The sequence below is a fragment of the Hylobates moloch genome, unplaced genomic scaffold, assembly GCF_009828535.3.
Source record: "Hylobates moloch isolate HMO894 unplaced genomic scaffold, HMol_V3 SCAFFOLD_8, whole genome shotgun sequence".
NCBI classification, from domain to species: Eukaryota; Metazoa; Chordata; class Mammalia; order Primates; family Hylobatidae; genus Hylobates; species Hylobates moloch.
In genome coordinates, this window is record NW_026652283.1 from 118396617 (window position 1) to 118417585 (window position 20969).

The window sequence follows — 20969 nt, forward strand, 5'->3', positions numbered from 1 at the left end:
CCAAAATATTTTACTAATTTAGAATCCTAGAACGTTAAGGCTCAAAAAGACCTCAGCAATGGTCCAGTTCAACCCTTTTGATGTTCAAATGGGACTTTGATGCTCAGAGGAGAAGTGCCTGGGTCGAGATCACCCAGGTGGGGGGCTCTGCCCAGGCTGCCCCAGTGGCTGCTCCAGGTGTCCAGGAGGCAAGGGAATCCACAGAGGATGCAAGCTCAAGCCAAAAGTGCAGGTTTATTTTAGGACCTCAAGCTGCCGCCCCAGCCTCTTGCCCTTGCCCCTGCTGGGAGAGTCAGAGCCACCTCCTCCTCCTCAGTCAGAATGACTCAGATGCCCGCGTCAGACATTCTCCCCTCCCCGCCAGCCTGGGTGACATCTCTCCGAAACTGTCTGCTCCCTAAGCCACAGCTTACAGGCAAGATGAAGCAGTGTCGCACAGCCCTGTGGCCTCATTCATTGTGCCCTCAGGTTTTGTTTCTGCCTCTTCACAGCACCACCCCCATGAGGCTTCCACATGCACCTCTGCAGACCCATCTCGCACTATGCAGTGGGAGTGAGCCCTTGTGAGGTGGCAGTGGCCCACGTATCCCTCAGTGTGGGGGGATAGGAGCGTGGGTTCTGGGGACCTCTGTGTGTGGACACCTGTAGCTCAGGTGGGCCTCTCGAGTGTTCCCCCAGCCTGTTGCAGGTGGGGAGCTTGAGGTCTGGTTTCTGAAGACCTGGGTGCACGTCCTGGGTGAGCTGCTTGAGCCTCAGCTGCCTCATCTAGAAAATGGGCACAATGATTGCAATGTCTCAAAGAACAGCGTATGAGAATGTGATTTGTAAATTCTAAAGTACTGTCCATGTGCTTTGGAGGAAAAGCTTTCCTCAGGACTGGCCTCGTGAGGTGGTCAAGCAGACCGTGGGATTGGGGCTGTCTTGATTGATTGCTAACTTTGAGTCATCCTGGGCGGTGCCGTCTCTATTGGATAAATGTGAAAACCAAGGCTCAGAGTGGTTAAGCCACATCCACAAAGGTGCAGAGCCTGCCAGGAGGCACAGCCACAACTAGAATGGAGCAGCTCTGTCATTGTACAGTCCAGGACTTGGTGGCTTATGTCCAAAATCAAGAACAGACTAAATGTTTCACCAGGGACATAAATGTCACCGTATTCCTGAAGATGCAACAGAAATGGTGGGAGGCAGAAAAATTGAGCAGACAGAAATGAAGGCTAAAAATAGTCTGTTTCAAACAGGCAGAGACCAGATCAGTTTGACAGGAGAGAGGGGGTGAGAAGGTTGTCCAGGACTCTGGGCTGTGCCTGCCTTGGGAAGAGGCAAGGAAGAGGGAGGGCTGTCTTAGAGATAAGAAGGGCTGCTGATTGCTAAAGAACCCATGGGTGCAATTCCCTGGAAGGAAAACTGAAGCAACGGAAAACACCAAAGTCAGGGTGCATTTGAGGGACGCCAAAGAAGGTGGGACTTCAAGATGGCAGGGACTTCAGAAAATACAGAACCCCCTCTTCCCCAACCCCTTTGCCATTTTATAGCTGGCTAAACTAAAGCTTGAAGAGTGACTTACCCAGGAACCCAGGTACTGTGGGCACACATCCATTGCTTCGCCCTGCCACGTTGCCGTGTTTATGGGGCACCTACGATGTGCTCAGTTGCTAGGGAAAAATGCCACTGCCTATTTGAGGACAGCTGCTGTGTAGTAGGAAGGCAGGAGCCAGCCCTGGGCTCAGCGGAGGATATTCCAACTCCCAGGATGAGTTATCAGGAAAAGGCTCCACGGAAGAGACGGGACTTTAGCCAGGCTTGGAGGGAAAGATGGAGTTCAGGTGCAATGCGAGGAAGGAGTAAGTTGTTCACAAGCCAGGAAAGAATACAAACATTCTCGAGGCTATTAGTCTCCCAAAGCAGGGATTTCCCAGGATAAAAAAAAAAAACTTATTAAGTAAAAATGCAAATAGAGTGAAAGAAAAAAAATAAGTAGATGAGGCTGAAGTTGGTGTGGCTGATATGGTGCTCATCATGGCCACAGAACCTAAACGCCCGGGAAACGTTGCATCCAAGGATAAAATAATGTCCTCAGTGCAGGCAGAGAGCCGGGTCATATGATGAAGCCACTGAATGGTGGAGCTGGCCAAGGATTTTGAAGATTACATGATAGAACCCCTGGAGAGTTTTTCTAAAGAATAAAGGAACTGACAAGACCCATAAGACAACTTCCTCTCACAGTTCATAGTTACGAAGTGACTATCATGTAACTGTGGTTAGAAAAAATTCAGCTCCATAATCTTGTGTTTCCTTCTTTGCCATGGGTCCTGGGGAGCTCTGAGCTAAAGTCTGTCCTCAACTGTGTTCATTACCACGAGTCTAACCTTTTAAAAGAAAGTTATAATCAGTCTTCCTTCCACGCACGTATCCCGTTTAGCGTGCCTTGTCTTTATTTTTACAATAATGATTTTTTAAATTTTATGCTGTGTCATATCCTTTTAGCAAATAGGCAAGATGTAAAGAAATATTTTTAAAGTAGTTCAAAGACTTTCTACAAGAGTAACAAAGCGTACAGACATGTACCGTTTGCTTTCTAGTTTTAACCATTTAGGTCTTTGTCACTTCTTCTGTTTTCCTTTTTGCTTTGTCTTTAACGCTATTTGCACTTAGCTCAGGGTTCAATTTTGTGCCCAGTGACAATAAGTATCCTTAACCTGGGATACATAGATTCATGGACCTTGCCATTTCCTATAGTGGCTCACATTCTTTCACGTTACAAGTTATTTTTATTATTTGTGTGCCTTCTGTTGTGAACGATCACAATTCCTTTTGGAACTGGAATAATTATAAATGCCTGGAGGGAAAAGACAATGAAAGGATAGAGTATGAAAGTATTTGAAATGTCTAAGGAAACTTGATAGAAGTTGATTTATATTTGACAGACGGCAGAAAATGAAAAGTTTAATGAGGGAAAAGCTGAGAACAAGTCAGTGACAATTCTTGCAGTATGCTTTTGACTAAGCACTTTATTTCTTTCTATAAATTATTCTGCTTCCTTTCTTTTAAGATGTGGGGGGCTTCCTTCCCTCTTGGCATGATAATAGATTAGGAATTATGTGATCAGATGATGGCCCATGACCACGAGGGGTAGAAGAGTCAGGATGAAACAGCCAGTTAAACAGATTTAGTTTGTTATTCACAAGGCTCTAATTAACTAAGGCAGAGAGGGACAAGAATGGAAAGGAAAGCTTTAGCCTCTCTTTCCTAGCTGAAAGATTAATGGGGAGGAGTGTGTCTCAGAAAATAAGTGAGGTTGTGGTTGGAGCACTGGGAAGGGAGGAAATGCATGAAAGATGAAGGAAACCATTTATTGGAAAAGAAACAGGAAATGGGGCAGAGCAGAGTGAGACTGGAGGATGCAGGAAAGCAACACGGGGAAGTGATGCATGAAAGAGATAGAACCCAAATGCAGTAGAAACGGAAGGATTGATGGATGTTGATATAAAACAGAACTTCAGAAGGTTGTATGAAATAGAGGCAGAACAAGGCACTCGGTAAGCTTTTTGTCAGACCCGATGGCAAGTTCAGAAGATTAAAGGAAATTATTAGCTTGAGGAAAAAGTTCAAAGAGAAAGAGATGCATTCTGGGGCCATCAGTTAAATCCCAGTGTCGAGTAGCCACTATGGGGAGACTTGATGAACAGCAAATGGAGAGTATCTGTGGCCAGGTGCAAGTTGCAAGTGGGAAAGAGAATGGGGGGATTCCAAAAAATTTTACTGAGCCAAGCATATCAGGAATTCTCAGAACTCTTTATCTCCGTGGATGTTCCTGGCATCGGCCTCTCGCCATATATTAAAATTTAACCCTTACCAGTACCTCCGCTACCCAAGCCAGGCTTGCCGGCCATGTGATGCATATAAGTGTTTGTGCTGGACTAATGCTGGGTGCTATAATAACAGATAAATGCCATAACATAATCTCAGTAGCATAATAGGACTTTTTTTTTTTTTTTTTTCCTGAGATAGGGCCTTGATCTGTCACCTGGGGAGCCGGGGAGGAATAATGCAGAGGTGAGACGGTGAGATCATAGCTCAGTGCAGCATCCAACTCCTGGATGCAAGTGATGCTCCCACCTCAGCCTCCCAAGTAGCTAGGACTACAGGTTCACACCACCACACCTGGTTAATTTTGTTTTGTGGGATCTTTTTTTTTACTTTCCTTTTTGTTCTTTGTTTGCATTTTTTAAACTTTGATTTATTTTTCTTTATTAGTTCTGTCCCTCTGAAGACCAGCTAATCTTATTTTATGTTTATTTATTTATTTATTTAGGTAGAGACGGGGTCTCACTTATGTTGTCCAGGCTGGTTTTGAACTCCTGGCCTCAAGTGATCTTCCTCCTTTGGTCTCCTATGGCACTGGGATTACAGCCATGAGCCACTGCACCCAGCCTTGATAGGATTTAAATTTATTCCTTGTCCCTATAGGAGTCCAAATGCCAATTTGTGGCTGGCATTCCATGTGAGGATTCAAGAATCCAGGCTCCTCCATCCTCCATCTCCAGGGGCTCTGGAGTCCTTCACTTCTAGCCAATGTATGAGGAAAGAGAATAGAGAATTACCTGTGGGAGAATTTCAGTACGAGGTCTGGAAGGGACACCCACTTCCACTCACCTCCCATTGGCTAGAATTCAGGCGCACGGCCACGCTGATTGCCAAGGAGGCTGGGAGGTGGGGCTGGCTCTGTGCCCAGGGAAAAGAGAGAACAGTTTCCATAAGTACATAGCTGTTTATGTCACGGTATTTAAAAAAGAGTTTGTTCCATAAAATAGATGAAACTCCAGCTAAAAACCAGATCACGTTAAAGAGTAATTATGTTTACTACTGTGGGATTCTTTGCTTTTAAAAGATCTAGATAAATTGTTTTAACTAGAAGCTCTCCCTCGCTAGTGCATTTAATCAGCCAATCAGCCCCCATTTTGCCTGGGTCTTTGCTGGACCAGGCACGTAGAGGAGAGATGGTGTTAATAAAATACCTCCTGACCTCATGGAGCTGGATGTATTGGTGTGTGTGCATTTGATTTATAAGATCTTACTAGGGGGATAAGGAGAGCTGGGGGCTAAATGAAGGAACATACAAATAAAGGCATCAACCTAGGAGGAGATCTGATTCCATTTATAAGTATTTGGCTTATAGATCATATGTCACAGTTGGTCCCCTGGGTCTTTTGAGAAGCCTGCAGCTCCTCCCCACCCTCTGGCCTTGGCTCCCAGGCCTCCTGGCACGTGATAGTTTGTGTTGCTCTCCATGGTCCACTTCCCCCAGTGCCTGGGCACAGACTAGCCCAGGGCAGGGTGGGCCGATGTATGCAGCTTCTCCTCTTCTCCTGTCATACTTCCGGATGGGATATTATGTGCTGTCTGCTGTCAGGTCTGGTTTCTCTGAGCATCCTGGTTTTCCTGTCCTGTCTGTCCCATGGAATGTGGTGCTTTCACATCATTTTCCCCTGGATGTGTGAGCCAGTCGCTGTCCTGGTTTCACCCTGTTAGAATTCTTGCCTTCTCTTTGGAGGGAGGAGCAGGGCCAGCCGAGGGACACAGGCAGGGAAGCTAAGAGCAGCAGCAGCTGATGCTGGCCGCGTCCTTGCCTGACCCAAACACACAGACTCATTTTAACAGCCTCCAGTGATGTCCTCGCACTGTCACCGATGGCTGCCCTCCTGCCTCTTCTTCTGCCCAGCCCCCTTCCTTCTTCTCCTTCTTTGGGCCAAGTAGGTTTAATGGGCTAGCCTCACCCTGGGCTTCTACTCCTGGAAGAGGGGAATGGATGTTTAATTCTCTTTCCCCTGTGCTTCCACAGCCCCAGGGACATGCCCTCCCACCAGGCCAGGGCGGTCTCTCAGGGCATGTTGAATGAATGAATGAATGAATGAATGAAGGGGTGTGCATGAGGGAGACTCACCCAGACAGGCCTGTGCTTCTGCCAAATGGGATTGTCAGATGGTGGCTCCTAGTCACAGTGTCTGTTCCCATTTTTACTGGTTCAGAATTTTTTTTTTTTTTTTTTTGAGACAGGGTCTCACGCCGTCACCTGACTGGCATGCAGTGGCATGATCACAACTCACTGCATCCTCAGCCTCCACAGGTTCAGATGATCCTCCCACCTCAGCCTCCACAGTAGCTGGGACTACAGGTGCACACCATCATGCCCGGCTAATTTTTGTATCTTTTTGTAGAGATGGGGTTTTGCCATGTTGCCCAGGCTGGTCTCAAACTCCTGGGGCTCAAGCAATCCTCTCACCTGGGCCTCCCAAAGTGCTGAGATTACAGGTGTGAGCCACCACACCCAGCCGATTCAGAACTTTGAAAACAGCACTCTCCAAGTGGACATCTATTCTAATTTAGCCCCAGCAAGGAACCTTTGCCATTCATGGTGCAGTGTCCCAGCTGTTTCTTCCAGAGCTGGCAGACGGGCCATCTCCAACCCTCACCCCTAGGTGGATGTTGCCTTCAGAATACAGGCTTTAGACCTGGCTCCAAACCCTGCCTTGGAGATCTCGGGCAAGTTGTTTCTCCTTGTTGAGCCATTATCTGTAAAATGGGGATAAGAATATTTACCCTTCATCAGGGTTTGTACACGATTAAAAGAGGTATTTCCCTTATGGCACCCATGCTGTCGTTGGAATTATTTTGTCTCTCCTCATCTACAAGACTTGTTCTCTGCTGCATCCACAGAGCCCAGTGCAGGACCGGATGTAATACATGTTTATTGGGTGAATTGCCAGAGAAACACCAAACTCAGCACTTGGCTCATAGTAGGCAGGCATTGAATAGCGGTGATTCCTGTCCACTTTGTCTTCCCTGTCTTCCCCTTCTAGGTTGCGAGCTCCTTTGTGTGCGGGAGTGTAACCTCCTCTTTGTCAGTACTTTGTAACCTCTTAGTCCCTTGTATGCAGGAGAAAAACCCAAACAGACCAATAATCTTGTAGAAAGAAGTCCCTGGGCATCCGAGGATCAGGTCAGGATCTCCCACAACTGTCCCTGTGGGAGTACAGGGAGCACCCCTAGTTCCTGGCAGGTGGCACCATCAAGGCACTGCGGGGCTGCGGAGGAGGCAGGGGCTCTAGGTTTAGCATGGTGTAGGGAAGGTCTGCAGTGCAGGCTGGAGGCGGGGAGGCCTGGAGAGTGGAGGCATGGAGGCAGGGAGGAGGGAGGAGGGGAAAGCCCTGCTGCTGGCTGTCTCCTTCCCACACTAGCTGTCTCACCAAAGTCTGGCTATTAGTCACTGTCCAGATGTCACTTCCCTTTACCTGCTAGCACCCCTAAGCCGAGAACGTGGGGTTCTCTTTATCTCTGCCTGCCACCCTCCCCAAGCTCTGATCCAACCCTGAGCTTGTGGCTGCTGTGGGGAGTGGCGGTAAAAATGGTAACACCAGAAGTGCACTTACATCGGAATGCTTTAAAAAAATGGAATTATTATTCCCTGGAATGAATTTTAAACCAGACCTTATTGCCTGTTATCTGGCCACTGTCAAAAAGGGGAATCCCCTGAGTTGGGCGAGCTATTGGACTTAGAGATTTTGTGAAATGCCTAACACCCATCCTGTCACCTTCAGGGACACTGCAGGAGCGTTATTTTTTAGGTGCCACCCTGCGCGCCACCTCCCTTCATCCTGAACACTCCTCGATCCTGGAAATGCTCTTGTCCCCGTGGACCGCGCTCCAGCGGGGTCGCGCAGGGGGTTAGAGGGGGTGAGAGGGAACCGCGGGGTGGGGTCCGAGGGGCGCCGTCCGGGGAGCCGGGGAGCAGAGCCGCGCCTGTCCCGCCCCGCGGCCCCCGGTCCTGTCCCGCCCCGCGCCCCCAGCGCCCCGCTCCCCCTCCACTGGCACCGCCGCGCGCCTGGAAGAGGAGCCGAGCTCTTGTCACGCGCCGGGCCGGGTTGTAAACAAACACTGGAGCGGCGCCGCCCGCGCAGCAGATGGCTCCGCAGCTGCCTGTCGGGCGGGGCCTCTCTCTCGGCGCCGGCGCGGGGACGCGGAGCTGCGCGGTGCCCTCGGCCGGGGACTCCCTTCGGGCGCCAGCCCGGCTCCGGTTCGCTGGGGATTGGAGAGGGAAAACGCTAGCCAGAGCCTCCGGGGCGCTCATTCCGTTTACTTCTGTCATTCGTTCCTTCATTCATTCGCCCAGCAAAGATTTCTGAGGCGCCAGGACCGCGCTGGGCCCGGCCTACACGACGCTGGCCCGCGAAGGGGGTCGCAGCTTGGGGAGCGCAGGGGCAGAGCTCCCAAACCGCGAGAGCCCTCGAAACCCTGGCCGCCACGCCGTGCATCCAGGCTCTGGGATGCTGGGCCTGAAAAGCTCTTCGTCTGGATAGGAGGCCTTGGGCTTGGATTCAGGCACAGCTGGGTGAGAGCCTGGTCCTGCCCCGCTTCCTGGCCCAAGGGCTTGGGGCCGCTACTTCAGCTCTCTGCGCTTCAGTTTCCTCCTCTGTAAAGCGGGGATAATTCCACCCACCTGGCCGCGAAGTTGTACAGATTAAGAACAATGTGCATTTGTGTTTTCTTGTGTACACCTTCGCGTTTTCTAAATATCCCACAGTGACTATACATTCCTTTCTTTTTAAAAAAATTTTATTTTAAGTTCTGAGATACATGTGCAGAACATGCAGGTTTGTTACATAGGTATACATGCACCGTGGTGGTTTGCTGCACCTATCAACCGGCCATCTAGCTTTCAAGCCCCGCATGCATTTGGTATTTGCCCTAATGCTCTACCTCGCCTGGCCCCCCAGCCCACGACAGGCCCCGGTGTGTGATGTTCCCCTCCCGGTGTCCATGTGTTCTCATTGTTCAGCTCCCACTTATGAGTGAGAACATGCGGTGCTTGGTTTTCTGTTCCTGTGTTAGTTTGCTGAGAATGATGGCTTCCAGCTTCATCCATGTTCCTGCAAAGGACATGAACTCATTCTTTTTTATGGCTGCATAGTATTCCGTGGTATATATGTGCCACATTTTCTTTATCCAGTCTATCACTGATGGGCATTTGGGTTGGTTCATTTACGTAGCAAATAGCCTTTGCTATTGTAAATAGTTCTGCAATAAACATACGTGTGCATGTGTCTTTATAGTAGAATGATTTATAATCCTTTGGGTATATACCCAGTAATGGGATTGCTGGGTCAAATGGTATTTCTGGTACTAGATCTTTGAGGAATCGCCACACTGTCTTCCACAATTACATTCCTTTCAAAATAAGAAAAAATGTTGCAGGAGATTCACTCTCCCTCCCTGCTTAAAAATTCACCCATTCCCACTTAAAGATACCGCCCCCTCCCACATGGGTCACACTGGGTGCTGGCAGAACACAACTCAAATGAGGGAGACACAGTCCGATATTTAGTCCTCGAATATTCTAGAATAGTTCCTGGGAATAAAATCAGTTGGGGATGAAGGTGGTCGTTTAGAGTTAAAGGCAGCACATGTGCCACAGACATATGACAACAGACAGACACAATGATTTTCAAGCTATTTTCTTTCTCTTCCTTCATTTAACAAGCACTCCTTACACCTTCAGTGTTTGTAAAATGCGGCAGGTGCTCAGCGCTGTGATTCATGTCTGTGCATTGTGTCCTCAGGAACTCCTCATTTAGTAGTAGGAGGTAGGTGGGAATGTAATAAAAGGTTTAAAAAAAAAAAAAAAAGCCCAAGGCCCCACTGAAGGGGTCAGGAAGAGCATTGTGGAGGAGGTGAGGTTTGACAGGTGGGCATTGAAGGTGAGGACAGGAACAGACGGTGACGAGGGTGACGTCAGACCAAGCTTGGACGCGGTCGCCAATGGAGCCTGGGTCCTTCCTTCATTCCACCCAACGCAGGGACTCCTGCTGAACAAAACCACACCCGCCCAGCCTCTGTGACCTTGGGAATTCATGGGACTTCCTCACATGTGTGAAACGAGGGCAAAGCACTTACCTCAGCGTGTTGTCCTGAGGATGAGCCAAGATGATGCATGTGACGAGGGCAGAACACTGGGACCACTGGACAAATGTCACTTCTCGTCCATTTGTTCATTCATTCATTTGAAAGGTGGTTTTTGAGCCTCTCCTTTGTGCCAGGCCCTGTTTGTTTCAAAGCAGTGAACAAAACAGACAAAAAGCCCTCTCATGGAAGCTTACATTCTAGCGGGGGAGGGAGACAGAGAATACCAGAAATAAAGAAGGTATCTAGTGAGTTAGACAGTGACAAGTGTGACAAAGACAAATAAAGCAGGCAGTGTGGAGTATGGGGGCTCCTTATAGAGTAATTGATGTTATTCCTTATTCTTTAGTTTGTGTGACAAATAGGATCCATGAAGAGAGGGAGAGAAATAGGAAAATGTTTTGTGCTTAGATTGGGTCTAGGGGCGTCAAGAACAGCTTTTGAGTAAGGATGTGATTTGGGCTGTGCTTCAAGATGGTGACATGGCTGCACCTTGTACACAGATTGCAGGGAGTGCAGCCAGGCAGGAGGGAGCACCCTGGCAGTAAGAAAGGGCACAGTGGGCTCCAGGCAGCCAAGGACAAGGCGTCAGACCTGGGCTGCTGGGCACCAACGTGGGGGTAGAATCCACCTTGCCTGCAGGTTTCTTAGCCTGGACTGGGAGAAGTAAGACTAGAGGCCTGAAGGGTGAGACTAGAGGCTTGAAAGGGGCAAAGAGAGTTGCAAACTCCCGGCTGATCCCCTGGCTGGAGCCTGAGAAGACGGGAGGGGCAGGAAGGCAGATGCACCCAAGACTGCAAGACATGGAAAAGGGTTCATGGCTCCCTCTCCCATTGAAGAAAAGGTGGTGGCGTCGCAAAGAGTACGAGCACCCTTCAGACTTCACCTAAATCAATGGCGACATTAATTGCCGCACTTGTGTGGCTACCTCCATAGACCGCTCACGTTCCAGAACGCAGTGGCCCCAGTGACCTGCCCTTCCCCAGTTCCAGGGAAGCTGGGGTCAGACAGCCAGAGGTGCATTTATGGGGATGGTGCTCTTCAAGGAGTTGCATTTCGGGTAGCTGAACATCTCCAAACCAAGTGCCAAGAGCCTGCTATGTGCACAGAAATGTCTGCCCACCCTTTTGACACTTCCCGGGTGAACACGGGGGATGTTTACCCAGGAGTCCTCAGAAGAGCCTGTGCGCTGCCGGTGTTCGGGAGCAACTGGGGAACCCACGTTTAGCAATGTGGAGAAGGGAAGGAGATGGGAAAGGAAGGCACTTGTGGGAAATGTAAATTACAGCAATGTAAATAAAGAGCTTCCCAGTAAACGCATAAATAAAAAGCAGGCGGCAATCCCCTGGGAATAGTAATCAGGCTCAGCTTGCTTCTGCCTCCCAGAGTCTGAGGAGCGTGGCAGGACGCCTCCGGAAGGCTCTCATCTAGCGCTCCTAGAGGAGGAAGCTCCCCAGCCCCAGCAGCACCGGGTCCAGGAGGAGCTGGGATGTCATCCGTGGCCACCTATGGGGCATCCCGCAGGGGGCGCCGGTGAGAAGTGGGGCGGGAGAGGAATCCTGAGTCGGGACCCAAGGGCTGCACAGGCTCGGAAGCAGGGGAGGGGGCCTTCAGACAGGCTTCCTGTTGTTGCTACTTGAAGTTAGTTTGCCTGGAACACAAATTGTATGCAGCGGGGACATGAAGGAAATCAGGTTTTACGAGGAGGTTGTGTGACCAGAACTGTGATCCGGGGTCCCCAGGCCAGGGCTTCCTGCCCACCCCCCACCCCATGGCTTTCCTCCCTGTGCAGTGGACTCCACGGCCCCGCTGTGCTGCCTCTACCAGGGGAGGTCACCATAAAGCTGTGCAGGTCATTCTGTAAAGCCCCACGTGCCCTGTGCAAGCAAAGTCCTAGGTGAATCCAAGAGTCCCCTGCCCATGCCATCACCTCGAGCACCAAACCTGTTATTTGTCAGACAGAGCTGTCCTGGGGCGTGGATTAGGGGGCAGCGGCCAGACTCCCCAGTGGGGCTGCTGTGCTGTGAGGCGGGGTGGGCGGGACCCCATGCTGCTCCCTGCAGGGCCGAGGGAGGCCTGCGGCTCTCCTAGACCCAGGAGCCTCCTCAAAGACACCCCTTGACCTGCCTCTAGGCAGGCTCCCCTGAGCCCTCAAGGCCCCGACCTTGTTCTCTGGACTTGGCCTGCTTACTCCAGCTTTAGCAAGAATCCTGCTGGGTCAGGATTTTAGTGAAAATCCCGCGCCCTTGATATCTGATCAGATGCCTCCTCCCCCACCCTAGGGATCTTATTTCCTTGGCCTGCCTGCAGCAAGAACCCCCCAGCCTCCGCGTTTCCTCTTAGTGATAGACATCCATCCACCCCAGGCTGCTTCTGGACTGTGAATCTCTACCTGTCTTTGTTGTCATCAGAGTTGAGCCCAATCTCTCTCACTTCCCGGAAAACCCCAGGGTAGTAGTCCCTATACCTGGGTGGCAGTCCCCCTGAATTAAGTCAGCCTTACCATTTTAATAAGTGTCAGGAATAATTTTTTCTTTAATACCTTCTCCCACAAACATCCAAGCAAAGCCTCTGGGTGTGGCCATCTGCTTGTCTACAGCCCCCTCTGGCTGTGTTTTGACATTCCCCTTCTGCAGAGAAGACAGGATTGGCCCCAGCCCAGGCCTCCACTAGCCCACAGGGCCTTTGCATGAATTAGGAAAGGGCCTCTTCCTTGGGTGGCTCACCTTAGTGTGACCTGGACACCTGTATGAGGTGTGCTGGCCCTCCTCCTCCCAGGAGCTCCCAGGGCCCCAGTGAGCACCACTCTGGCAGCCCCCGCCCTTGGACCCTCACATATGCCAGCAATATCACACCCCATCCACCCACACTTCCTTCCTCCTTCCCACCCACCACCAAGGATAGGCAACTGTTCTGGGTTGTTCCCTCAATGGGGGCAGGAATTGGGTTTCCTAAAGGGCTGGCAGGAAGGAGAAGTGACTGCAGGTCCCTCCCAGAGCATGGCTGGGATAGGGCCCCATGAGGCAGGCATGCGTATGTGCTTATAACATGGCCAGGTGGATTTATGTAGCTCTTCACTGCTACTGCAGGACTCTGTGCCCACCCATGCACTCTCAGATAAGTCGATCTACAATGTAAATGGCGCCCCTCCCCAGGACATTGCGTATTTGGGCAGTGTGCAACTTGAACACTGGTACATGGATGGATTTCTTGTACAGGGCACATAGTCTGTGAGTCAGGCTTCAGGCCTTGCAGCTTCTAGTGGTCATCAGAGGAGGGTTAGTAGTTAGGACAAACTTACTGTGCGCTCTCTCCTTCCACCTCTGGTCCTGCTCAGCACTTGCTGCCCTGATGTGGCTTGCTTTGGAACAATGGCCATGTCCAGAAGAGGGAGGGGGATATGGCTCCTCTTGCATGCAATTCTCTCAAACCTGTAACTTCATTTAACCACTCGCAATGACACTTGCCAGCAACCATGACAGTGCATGCTTGGAACTTTCACCCTTTGATTCCCCACCCAGCATTCCTGCCATATTTTATTTCACACAAAACAGTGTTATCACATAATGTTAGAGGAAATATAAAGAAGGAAAAACATCCACTCCAGTTCTGTCTTTGTAGCACATTGGTTCAGCAGTTCTTTGCATTTTCCCATGTTCCCTTCAGAAAGCATGTTTGTGCATGGCTGAAAATGCCGTGTACACATGTTAAAATCATCAAATTCTAGAGTGCGGAAAGACCTAGGTAATATCTCCCCTTCTCTTCCCTGCTTAGGTGGCATCGGGGGATGTTTGCTGGAGAGAAGGAATAGCAAAAAGTGAAGTCGTGTGGACTGGGGAATGTTTTTATTTTTATCCACAAGACAGCACAAGTGAATCTTGGTCCCTGTGGGAATTCTCAGGAACAGAGGGTTAGAAAGAGATTTGATCAATGAAAGCTGGTTCCAGAGAGAACAAGCCATTGATAAATTCCAGCACTGCCAGTCAATCAGAGCTCATCTGTTTCTGGGAGCCAGAGTCAGGAAGGGGATGCAGGAGGGGCAGCACCTGCTGGGAGCTGGTGACCAAGACCTGCAGGAATGCCACCCATGCTCCCGCCATGAATCATTCATTACCTCCTCTGTCTGGGAATGGGGAAGAGATGCAGCTCCCTGGGAGCCAGCTTTCTTTCTAATTAGCGCCAGGAGGACCTGGGATTGATCTCTGCTGTGGTTGATGAGTTTACCCTGACAGCAGGGGAGTCAGGCCACTCACGGGAAAGGGTTAAGCATGCTGGGCTGGAGACCTTGGGGTTGCTTCATGCAGAGACTTTAGAGACTTTGGAAATAAAATAAGTACCTTGGCCCTAGCCCTTGCCATCTATGTTTTTTAAGTAGCAAGATGCCTGAGGCCTGGATGAGGAAGTGATTCCTCCATGATGGCACATGGCAGCCTAGTAGCGGATCTCAGGCTGCTGCTCCTGTGCAGTGTCTGCGGGTGCTCAGAAGGAAGCCTGCGGTCCCTTGGGAAGCATTGGCTCCACCCTGGGTGCACAGTGTTGGGGGGTCAGGTGGGCTTCAGCCCCTCTCACCTAGGCTGGGCCCCGCGCAGTGCTCTCTGGCACCCCTGACAGCCCCTCAGCGCTGTGACCAAACATCCCAGACGTGCAGCACAGGTCGGGGCTTCAGCGATGCAGGTGCCCGACAGCCCAGAAGGCTTTTCTGCAGGTGGCCAGGAAGCCTAGGAGACTTTAGCCCCTGCTAGAGGTGCGGGAGTGGGAGGAGGGCGGGCAGCAGAGGAATCCTGATGAGCCCTCCAGAGGTCCCCAAGCTTTCCCGGGGTGTGCTGCTCTGGGCTCACTCCCGGTGGGCAAGGCCATTCCAACTGCAAACAGGGGTCAGGGTCGGTGTGGGGAAGAGAGGAGAGGACACCAGCTTTAACTCAAGGTGCGGGCAATGGGAAGAGAAAACCAGGGGGAGAGAGAACTGGGCTGTGGACTCCCCCGCAGGCCAGACAGCCAGAGCCTCACGTGCAGGAACCGGGCTGAAGGAGATGCTCCCACCCTCAGCACACCCATCCCTTCACCGACTCACGCATTCAACAGAGCCTTACCTCGCGCCATCTGCATGCCAGACAGCAGCCATTGTCAGTCCTGGAGACTCCACAGGGAACTGGACACACAAATTTCCTATCTTCGAGTTTGCATTTTCATGGGGATGGCCATAAACAAACAAAAGAGAAATTTTCATTTCAGATGACAAGTGTTCTGGGAAACAAGAGCAGGGGGACAGATGGTGCCTTATGGGATGGGGGTGTTGTTTTAGATTCGGGAGTCAAGGGAGGCCTCTCTGAGCTGCTATCCTTGAGCAGAGACCTTGGTGGTGGGAAGGAGCACATCAGATCCAAGAAGCCTTCCAGGCAGGAGGCCGCAAGCACAGCTTGCCTGGGGTGGGAACCTGCTTGGAGAGTGGAAGGAGCAGCAGGGAAGCCCGTTTGGTTGGAGCAGAGGGGGTGAGGGGTCTGGGGAAGGGGACAGAGAGGCAGGCGGTGGAAAGAACATTGGATTTTATGCTGAAGTGTGAGACTAAGCTGTTGAGGGGAGGGCACTTAGAGGACGAATCAACAGGTGCAGCACACCACCGGGGCACACGCATACCTATGTAACAAACCTGCACGTTCTGCATGTGTATCCCGTTTTTTTGTTTGTTTGTTTGTTTTTAGAAGAAACAAAGAAAAAAGGGCTAAGCTATTGGAGGGCTTTCAGCACTGGAGGGCTGCAGTCTGATTTCAACCTCAAGTCCTTCATTCTGGCTGCTGGGTAGGGTAGAGGCAGTGGGGAAAAGCGACTCGTGAATTGAGTCAGGTAGTAGCAGCCAAGGAGATGAGAAGGGAGAAGCTGGGGGGTGCAGACATACGTTCTGCAGGTGGGGCAAGAAGGATCAGGCATGGGGTGTGAGGAAAAGAGGAGTCAAAGATTTGCCTTATTTTTTGGCTTGAGCAACCGGATAATGTGGTGTCCTTTACTCTGCTGGGGAAGCCCGAAGGAAGAACAGGCCTGGAGGGGAAAACTTAGGAGTTCAGTTTTGAATTTGGAAAGTTGGAGGTGCCTGCAAAACACCCTTGGGGAAGTGTAGGGCTTGGAGATGTCAGTCTGGGAGTCATCAGTGTCTGGATAATGTTAAAAGCCATGGTTGGGCGGAGAGTACCCAGGGGGAGACTGGAGAGACAGGCAGCTGCAGAGGTCTGAGCTTGCCGTACCTGGAGGACAGGAGGTGGGGGAGCCAGCAGGGTGATCGAGGAACAGTGAGCTAGAAGCAAACCAGGAAGAAGAAGTGTCTGGAACCCAAGGGAAGAAAGGAGTCCAGCAGATGGAGGGTGATCCACTGAATTAAATGCTACAACAAGGCCAAGGGAGAGGACTGCTGAGAGCTGGACATCAGACTTGGGAGGACTAAGGGCTTTGGTGACTTTTTGGCAAGAATGAGAGACTGGCAGGGGCTGCTAGGGAATACTGGTAGTTTCTTTGAGACTTTCTGGTCCAAGGAGAAACAGAGAATTAAGGGCCATAGCTGGAGGAGATGTGAGGTCAGAGGATGTTTCATTTTTGAAATATCTGGGCTGTTATTCTGAGGATGAGAGTGACCCGCAGAGAGAAGAGTGGCTGGTGCAGGGAGGACTGGGGAGCAGCACTGGGGAATGGGGGATAGGTGTTGAGGAATGGGGTCAGTAGTTCTGGGGACATGGTCATCCGTCTGTGGGGACAAGAGGGAAGAACAGGCAGGGGGTATGTGAGCGAGTGGCTGGTGTATGTGGTGGTAGAAAAGGGAAGCTATTCTCTACCCAACAGCTCTTCTCTTTGAAAGAAAAATATCCACAAGCGTTCTTTTCTTCCCTAGTAATTTCTCTTCTCTTTCTTCATAGCTTTTCTGGGATATCAAGTCAGGTTCCTTTTTTTTTTTTTTAAATAAAATGAAAGCTCTTTCTCCCTTCTGTTTCCCTGTCTTTTCTCCCTTTTCTGTCCCTTGGATTTGGCTGGGGACCTAAAAATGTTTCCGTCAACAAACTTGTCTTTTTCTCATTGTTCTTCATAGAGTTGTAGACTGTCGGAGCTGGAAGGGATCTCCGAGACCATCATCCAGGCCCACCCCCTTATTTTACACTGATGAGGAGATCGTGGCTTGGAGGGACGAAGTGACTCGCTCCAACCAGGACTTAATGTGGACACCACGATTGCTGAGATCAGCCGCGATCTCAACGATAGCTGATGTTGGCCATATTCTTGAATCCTGTCACAGTTACATCGCCCCTCCCTGTATCTGGCACACTTGTCTCTGTTACTCAGCCAGCTTCACTGAATCTGCCTGTCTCATGGAGTACATGGTAGACGGGTGCTAGCCACGACAGCACCGGCCCTGGGAGTAGGATGGGAATCCATTCCTCATACTCCCTTGTAAATGTTTCTGTTTTGCAAGTGAAAACCCTGAGGACTGGAGCGTGTTGCTCAAGGCCAGGGAGCAACTCGTAGTGGAAATGCGAGATCTCTGTGGTTACAGCGATATGATTTCCTCACACGGGGCCCGGGAAAGGCAATGGACGCTATATTTTGCAATGGTAAATTGAGGCACAGAAGGGGGAGATGTCATTCTGGCCTCCCTGCAGTAGACACAGGCTTTCTGTCCTGGCCGTGTGTATGCCCTGTTTGCCCCTTGGTGACTCTTGAAGGCCTTTTAAAGCTAAGTAGAAAAAGATTAGAAAAATTCTGCCCAATAGATTTGGTTAACTTTTTTTAATTTTTCTTTCTCACCCATCACTGAGAGACTGTTTTTGGTTTTTATCAGCCAGGTGTTTCCAGCGTTAACACTGGCGTCCCCCCTGCCAGCCCGCGGGGAGGTGGGCACCTCAGCCAGCCTTGGCAGCCCTCCTTGCAGGATGGGTCTCGCTGCCAAGCCTGCTCCGGGGACTTGATCCATTTCCCTCTCTCTGGCTCCTCAGTAAAGAATCCCTCGTGGTGGTGTCGGTAGGGTCTTCAGGTCTTGGTAGGTCTTCACGTAGAGCCGCCCTTGGAGGAGGCTAATTTCCGCAGCCCCCTGCAGAGAAGGGCAGGGAGCAGCCAGCCCCGGGTCAGGGGCTGTGTTCCATCAGGCATCCACCTGTTCGCAAACAGACTCAAATAAAGTCCCAGCCTGGAAGGGCTCTGAACCCTCCTGCCAGGTCATATCCTAAGAAAAGGGGGAACAGATAGAGGTTTTGGCTGCTCCCCCAACAAGAATTAAAAGAGGCAGCGGAGATGCCAAGAGCAGGTTTCATTAAGCCAGTGGGTGGCTTCCAGTCATTAGAACTCCAGGTGCCTTTTCCAAAGATTAGCTGCTCTGCAGCGCAAAGGCAAACAGAGCATCCATTCTAATGGGCTGCTGAGCAACCCAAAACCCAGAGCCCTTTCCTCCCCTAGAAAAGCCTCTTGCCACCAAGGCCAGCCACTTCAGCAGGGTGGCATCCAGAATACCAGCTAGGGCAAGTCATGGGATCTTGTCCCGACTCGTCTTCAGCAGACACCCCGTTGATCTCATTGACAAGAGCCTGCAGCCACCTCGGCCACTGTGCACCTGGGCAGCCAGCCAAGCCCGCTTCATTCACGGACAGGCGGGGCCGGCTGGAGTGAGTGGACAGGACAGTGCCATGGGGCAGAGGTGAGGAGGGGGAGGCCAGCGAGAGGACAGAGCAGAGGCTGTAGGCCTGGCCCAGAACCACACAGAGCCAGGGGCAGTGCCAGGCATCAGCCACCGGGAGGTCTGGGGCTTCACGGGACAGGGGGTAGCACAAACGCTGTGGACCAGAGGCCTGCGGAGTCCAGAGTCACCCAGGAAGGGGACTGAGCCTCCAGGGCTCCCTTCATTTGTAGAGACCCCTGGGCTAGCTCTTCTCCAACCTCACTGCTCATCCGAATTGTCGGGGGAGGCTTTAAAAATACAAATCTCGGCCGGGCGCAGTGGCTCACGCTTGTAATCCTAGCTATTTTGGAGGCCGAGGCGGGCGGATCACGAGGTCAGGAGATCGAGACCATGGTGAAACCCCGTCTCTACTAAAAATACAAAAAATTAGCCAGGCGTGGTGGCGGGCGCCTGTAGTCCCAGCTACTCGGAGAGGCTGAGGCAGGAGAATGGCGTGAACCCGGGAGGCGGAGGTTGCAGTGAGCCGAGATCGTGCCACTGCACTCCAGCCTAGGGGACAGAGTGAGACTCCGTCTCAAAAAAAAAAAAAAAAAAATACAGATCTCCAGGTTTCGCCGAGACACTCAGACACGTAGGAGTTGGCCCAGGAGCCTGTATTTTTAACACACGCTCAGGTGTCCTTGCTGTCTGGTATTGCTATACATATTAAGAGACCTCAGTATGCGTTTCTGCAAGTCTGAAACCATTTCATCAAAGGAGCACAGGGACTCTGGTGGGCGGGGCGGGGAGAGAAGGCAAGGCCTCCAGAAAGCAGTAGTTTCCCTCCCCGTGCAGAGACCTGAACTTCCTTCCTGAGTGATCCGCCCTAAACAGCCCGATGTTTCAGAACTGCGGGCAAAGAATGTTGAGAAACAAGGGCCGGATTCCACTTGCTGATGGTGTAAGCTTACCTGCCAGTGAGATACGGAAGTTCAGCCCCATAGTGTCTAGGCGCTAGGCTTCCCCAGGGCTGAGTGTTACCAGCTCAACACGTGGGTTTCTGGCTGCTGCAATGACTGAGCATGGGGGGTGTGTGATCGAGGGATACAGAGAGTCCCCTTGTCATCACTCTGGGCTGCCGAAGAGGTGGAGCTATTCAGGGTTGCAGTCAGGAGAACACAGGCGCTGGAGGCTGACATGTCTGTGTTTGAGAATTTTCTTGGCAAAGCAGGTAACTCCTCTAAGTTTAGCGTCCCCATCTGTATAACTGGGACTTTGAACACCAGTCAGAAGGTTGTAAAGATTAACTGAAAGAAGTGTCATCCACTGAGCCTGTTCCTGGGATCATGTAGTGAGATTCAGTAATCGCATGTTCACTGTTGTTAAGGCCAATTTTTTATGGTAAAATACATCTGTTAAATTTACCATTTTAACTATTTGTAAACATATCATTTGGTGGCATTAAGTACACTCGCACTGTTGTGCAACCATCACCACTATCCATCTGCATCTTCCCAAACTGAAGCTCTGTCTCCATCAAACAACAACTCCTCATGCCCCCTTTTCCCAGCCCCTGGCAACCCTCATTCTACTTTCTGTCTCTATGAATCTGGCTCCTCTAGGGACCTCACAGATGTGGAATCATGTGGAATTTGTCTTTTTGTGACTGGTTTCTTTTTCATGGAAAATGGGCCAATGACATATTTGAAATGTAGTTCTATATTTGCATTAAAGCAAAAAATGTACACAACAGTGGGATCACCATCCTCCCCCTGGAACCCGTGAAAGCCACGTGATGTCCATGATGAAAAATTGAAAAATAAAATATTCTTAACATATCTTTTGTGTTCAACTGGTTTAATGAACTCTGCTTCCCCTCCCAGCTTATTGAGGTATAGTTGACAAAGAGAAACTATGTATTAATGGTGTACTATGAGATGTTTTGATACACTGTGTATACTTTGTGAAATGATTACCGCAAGTAAGCTAATTAATGTAGCTTCCCCTCGCATAGTTATTTTTTTCTTGCTGTGAGAATATTTAAGATCTATTCTCTTAGTAAATTTCAAGTAGACAATATGTTATTAACTATAGTCACCATGCTGTGCGTTAGAGCTCCAGAACTCTTTCATCCTGCTGAACTGAAACTTTGTACCCTTTGACCAACACCCGCCCCCCATTTCCCTTCTCCCCAGCCCCTGGCACTCACCGTCCTCCTCTCTGCTTCTATGAGTTTGAGTTGTTTAGATTCCACACATAAGTGAGATTATGCAGTGTTTGTCTTTCTGTGCCTGGTTTATTTCACTTAGCATAATGTCCTCCAGGTTCATCTATGTCGTTGCAAATAACAGGATTTAATTATCTTTTAAGGATGAGTAAGACCCTATTA

The 20969-nt window shown here is 50.5% G+C and overlaps 1 protein-coding gene and 1 long non-coding RNA gene across 2 annotated transcripts in view; both read left to right on the forward strand.

Annotated features, from left to right (window-relative positions):
* XKR6 (XK related 6) overlaps positions 1-20969 on the forward strand; it is a 318835-nt gene that overhangs the window by 135763 nt on the left and 162103 nt on the right. The window lies entirely within an intron of this gene.
* On the forward strand, positions 417-4860 carry LOC116473826 (uncharacterized). The gene is made up of 2 exons (XR_004249433.1): positions 417-653; positions 4468-4860. It is a non-coding gene; the product is annotated as an uncharacterized LOC116473826 (long non-coding RNA).